Source organism: Cryptomeria japonica, unplaced genomic scaffold, assembly GCF_030272615.1.
Source record: "Cryptomeria japonica unplaced genomic scaffold, Sugi_1.0 HiC_scaffold_160, whole genome shotgun sequence".
Classification (NCBI taxonomy): Eukaryota; Viridiplantae; Streptophyta; class Pinopsida; order Cupressales; family Cupressaceae; genus Cryptomeria; species Cryptomeria japonica.
This window is the reverse complement of record NW_026728982.1, coordinates 16,235-22,354: the sequence shown is the minus strand read 5'-3', so window position 1 is coordinate 22,354 and position 6,120 is coordinate 16,235. Positions and strand designations below refer to the sequence as shown.

Sequence of the window (6,120 nt, the reverse complement as noted above, 5' to 3'; positions counted from 1 at the left end):
ACCTTCATATTGTAACTTTGTAATCTATGGCATTATTGGAAGCCATGTATTTATGGGTATTGTATTATTATGTCAGTGGAATGTATGTTAATTCAGTTACTTTGATCTTATGTATAAATGATTTATGGAAAATTGAATGCATAGGAATACTTGATTCTCTCATTATGGAATTTACATACATTATGTGTAGTTTTAAACTTAAGCATTTACTTTATCTCTTATAAATAGTCAAACTTTTAACTTTCTTTGGTGCCACCATCTTGTTTGAGCTTGTTTGCAAATAAAATTCCTTCACCTATAACAACAGCAAAAAAACTCAATGTACTAAAAATATTTCTTCAAATAACTTTATAATTATATTCAATACACAAAATATTATATAGACTATAATTTTATTCATTTTAACAAAAATAAATCTACATCCTCTATTTACTTTTTAAATAAAATTAGAGTTTGGAAAAACAAAGAAAACTTTTAAATGAAGATTTATCATTTAAAGATGGATTAGTACGCATGATGCAAAAACTAAAAATATATTAGCATTTCTTTTTTAAAAATTAATCAAGGAAGTTCAAAATTCATATACCCAAGACCTACCCCATTATGGAAGGCCAAGAGTCACAGCTTAGAGTTCCACTTTTAGATGTCTCTATTGTTAGTTGAACTTGGGTCTCCACAGTGAGAACCCAGTGTTTTAACCAGTTAAGTTCAACCCCTTGGACTCAATCTTATTTCATATTAATAGTGATATAGGTTCATTTATATTTTGATGGACCACTTAGCACAATCCTTACATGACATCTATATTTAATTGCTAAGAACCAACCATAAAGAAAATGTAACTGTACAGGAATTTATCTGAGAGCTCAAAATCTGTAAAGTTCTTACAAAAATGGATAATGTTGGTAAGGAAGAGAGATTTGAATGAGAACCTAGATAATGTTGGTAAGGAAAAGACATTTGAATGCGAAGGTTCTCATGAAGATAGAATAGGTAATGAAGGAAGATATGGATATGTAGAACCTGGTAAAGATATCAATGGATATGAAGAAGAAAGAAAGCCTGAAATGGATCTGACGAAGATATGAATGTGCATGAAGATAGATAAGACAATAAAGGAAGATATGGATATGTAGAACTTGGTGAAGATATCAATGGACATGAAGAAGAAAGAAAGCTTGAAGATGCATCTGATGAAGATATAAATGTGCATGAGGAAGAAATATATTATGAAGATGGACATACATGACCTGAGGAAGATATGAATGACCATGAAGATGGATCTTATCAAAGAAGATATGGATACATAAGATATAGATATAGAGGGCTTTGGTATGGAGAAGCTGCTACTTTTGAGCAGATCTATCAATGTTATCTACCCATTTATACTGAAGATATAGGTATGGAGGGCCTTATGAAGATAGAAATTGGTATGCCGAAGCAGCTGCTTTTAAGCAGATCTATCAATGTTATCCTCCCATTTATACTAACAAACCAGAGCTGGAAAAAGCCAACAAAATTATAATGCCTCCGTCTCCTCTTTCTTGTCTGATATCTCAAGAAATAGAGTATCAAATGCTTTTCCAACTTCAGAATACCATCACAGGCCAAATCTCACACAGTGGAGTACTTGAATTCGTGGCTGAGGAGGGTATAATTTATATGGCACTTTGGATAATGTAAAATATGCTTCTACAACCAAGAGATAAAGTTAAATTGAAGCATGCCACTCTTCCAAAGGGAACGAGTTTGAAATTGCAACCCCACATAAAGAATTTTTTAGACATATCCAACCCAAAAGCTTTCTTGGAGGTTTCTCTGAGGAACTTCTCTTGTTTAACCACAGGGGATACCATTAAGATAGATTATAGCAATACCACATATTGTATAAATATAGTTGAAACAAAACCTGAATCTACCATAAGTGTGTTTGACACATATTTGGAAGTGGACTTTGCTCCTCCTCTTGATTACAAAGAACCTGAAAGGTTGCCATTAAATCCTACTAATATCTGCACTACTACATCTAGTGCAAGAACAACAAGAGATATTACATCTAGAGAACATGGAGATGAATCTCAATGCAGATTTAGTGCTTGCACTGGAGTTGGAAGGCGTCTGGATGGAAAACCTCTATCACCCAAAAGTACAAAAATTAAATCAGCAAGGTCAAGATCCCCTTCAAGAGCTCCAATACGTCAACCGGGTAAGCTTGTATTTGGTGGCAACACCATTCATACCCATGCACTTGCTATGGAATTTGTAAAGGTGGGGACATAGAAAAGTGAAAAGAAAAGTGAAGAAGCTGATAGGTTCCAACTTTTTTGCAAGATTGTCAAGTCAATTCAAAGCATTTAGAATCTAGAAGCTAGAGTGGATTGCAAACTTCTCCCCTACTTCTTTTAAAAACTTATTGACAGATAATTTTTTTCTATTTGATGCCATTGTATATTCTCAAAACAAGTTTAAGGCTTTGATTATAAATATATTTGTTTTATATTTCATGTATTTTTAGCTTGTTTAAACATTTAGATTTGGGTCCACATATCTATACATGAATATATGAATGTGTTGTTATGAGTTCTCGTATATTTTCATTCTTCAAATCTATTTGTGGAATTAGTTTTAATATTCTTTGCATTTCATTTATATTAATAAAAAGTTACCAATCTAATTAAGAAAACTTCCCTCTAGAAAATGAATTATTTATATTAACAAATAGGAATATTACCAACATACCTTATGGTCGTAAGGGACAGAATAGTCAATAGCTAAAAGGTGCAGCAGATAACATTTGCAATATCATTGGAATGGATCACTAGAACAACAAAACAATTACAAATTTGATAGCATATACAAATGACTGAACTTAAGAGTAAACTATCAGCAAACTTAAAGATTAGATTAGTGAGAGAAGTTAAGAAAGTGGTTATATAGACAATTCCTAGGATAGGTGGATCAAGTTTGCAGTTGGAGAGAGCACAACTACCCTTATAAATTAATTTTTGAAATATTAATATATTGACCTAGCAAAACAAAATTTGGTGAAGAATGTTTATCTAACAATTTGTAGTATGCACAACCCTATTGGCAAAATGATGAGTAGGTCCCTCGGACGGTAAGTTGGGACACACCAATTAGTGGCTTGGGCTTGGATAGTGCTCAGGCTACATTTTTCTGTACCAATTCATTAAGTGGATCATACAATAAAATGGATTCAAAGGATGGGTGTGAATTTGCTAGTATTATTTGTTTTCCAGGAATAGATCAACACATTCGTCTTTACTTTTATGTAATATCTAATGTGATTGATATAATCTCCCATGACTGAGATTTGATTTTCTTGCTTCCCTATTGTTGCTTCCATGTTCTGGCTAGCACCATCCAGCTTGTTGATGACCTCTAATATGATTTCAATGACCCAACGTTGTCATTACCTGCTCCCTTGTGTTCTTCGGTTAGTATTTGTAGTGTAATTTTGGGTGTGCCCTACTGGGATTGTACCAATAGGGTGATATTTTTCAGGCAGCAACACTAAGATGGGTAAGGAGAGAATTTTGTCTTGTTAGGAAATCTAGAAAGGTGGAGGCATAGAAAAGTGAAAAGCAAAGTGAAGAAGTTAAAAAGTTCCAACCTTTAACAGGCAAAAAGTATTCATTAAAAGATTGATACTTTTACACATTCTTTTCTTGTTCTAGATCTGCAACGATCGATTGAAATATAAAATTATTATTCTTAATTTTTTCCTTTTAATGGCCCTAATATTAAAAGAATTTAAATAATTTTTTATTTTTTAAAACTAAAAACTAAAAAATAGTAAGAATAATTAACAAATGTTTAAAAATTGTTAGGTATTTTTTGTAATTGTACATTTTCCAAAATAAATTGAGGATTACTACTGATCAAGTAGTTTTTCAATAAAATATTTGTATAAATTGATTATTTGTTTTTGATTAAAAAAGCAGTGTTAACTAGGGCGTTAACCCTTTACATAGTCTCAAAAGACTATCAGAAATTTAAAAACAATCTAAAGGTGGCAATAGACCAAGCAGGGGTACAAATCCCAAACTAACAAGTTAGATAGACAAACACCTGTCAAAGCTGCAACAACCCATCCCAACTCAAGAGTGGGGAGAAACACCCAAAACTTGATAAGAGGGGGTTGGGAAATAGAGGTAGATTTTCCCTTCCGCCTGCGACAAACAACTATCCAAGCAACACTATCATTTAGGAAAATTCAAAGAAAAATCAGGTAGGGGGACCCCGTAGAAACACTGCCAGATTGTTTCTGCAAAACAACAACAAGAGAAGAACGAGGCAGAGGAGCAGGAGCAACAAAACATGTAGCCAAAGGAGCAGAAGAGTCCACAACATCAGTAAAGGCTTCATTAGCAGTAAGGGGAACCTCATCTTGGGAGGAGACAACATCCTCGAGGGAGGAGTCAACAGAAGCAGACTCAGAAGCATAAACTATGAAATGATCTTCAGTGGCATCCTTCCACCAAGTTGCAAGATCTTGTTGTTACTACTTATCAAGTTGCCATTAGTTTTATATTCAAATTCATACTATACATTCTAGTCAGTGAGTACTATCGAATCATGCAGTCGGTATACACACAGAGAAGTCGGTATGCACAGTCTAGTCGGTTACAAAAGAAAGCAGTTACAGAACATAGTATTCACCGAGCTGTCTATCGAGTGAAACGTGTTACCAGATAAATTGAACCTGGACATGCATATGAAAACATGTTACAAGATCGAGGCACATCTAACCGTTATTACATTGGAAATTGCACCAAAAGATTGTGTATGATTACAAGGACAATCTAACCAATGAAATATTTTGTTCAGTTATTCATTCGAGGAATCTTGTTTGTAAGATCGAAGCAATGAATTGGATCACCATTTTAAGAGATCTATTTATACAGCATGAGTTAAGAGCAAGGTGTGTGCATGTATGTATGAAGGAAGACTGTTACAAAGACACATAGGTCACCGAGAAGGTTTTTAGAGAACAGTCGAAGAACAGAGTAAACAGAAGGGTTTACCGAGTTACTATATGGGTTACCGAGGTATGCTATAAGCAAGGTAATCTTATTCTGAGCACATAGAATCTGCTATAACATTTCGGATGTAAAGTTGCAAATATTTGTAATGATTTTATTGTAATATTGTGAAGTTGAAAGAGAAACCTTTAACAGGGTAAAAGACTCTAACCAAGTCTATAAATTGTAAAGCCTCTAACCAGGTGCATCATTTAGATTAAGTGTTGTGAAATCCTTTAACAAGGTAGATCTAATAGATCTTGTTACTCCTAATAGGGTAAGCTATCAAAAATAGCTAAACATGCAGCTCTAACCGAGGATCTTTATTATTGCAGTAGTGAAGTTGTGGGTGCCATCCCCACTGCAGTTTTTCTCTCTAACCAAGAGTTTCTGTGTAACCAAAATATATGTGCTATGGAGTGAATCATGTATGATTGTTATCTATTTGTTTTAACTTTATTTTATGTTACTGCACTATTCAGTTTATGCATAACAGTAAAGTTATTATTCAAGAAAAGTTTTGAAGTACTAATTCACCTCTCCCCTCTCAGTACATTAGCTTTCCATATTGGGCCTAACAATTGGTATCAGAGATACAATCTTGGAAAAGGGTTTAACTACCTAAAGAGAAAGATCTTATCAATGGAAGGCTATAAACAATCTCAGAGGATTGTGTATCTGGAAGAAGAGCTAGATCATGCAAATCAAGTGATTGCAGACATGCAAAGGCAAATGCAAAAATCTTTGAAAGTAAGAAGAAGATTATCTGATGACTTGCAGGATTCTCAAGAGTTAGTGGAACAAATTGAGACATCATCTGAGAACAGTATATCTGAAGAAATTGAAGAAATGATTGGAGCATTGAAATAAAAGAACAAAGTATTGGCTGATCAACTAAAAGCAATGAAAAGAGAACATGAACATTTCAGTACACAGATGACTGAAAATCTAGATGCATTAAGGATAACTGAGGATAAAGCAAGAGATCTACAGAGAGAGAAGCAACAACTTGAATTCTTAGTATCTGATAAGAATGATGAAATCATAAGGTTGACAGGGATTCAACAAAATATGA

General features: G+C 33.7%; 1 pseudogene; it reads left to right on the top strand.

Annotated features, from left to right (window-relative positions):
* Positions 1-769: 769 nt before the first annotated feature.
* Positions 770-2,280, top strand: LOC131067268 (uncharacterized; annotated as a pseudogene).
* The last annotated feature ends 3,840 nt before the right edge of the window (positions 2,281-6,120 follow it).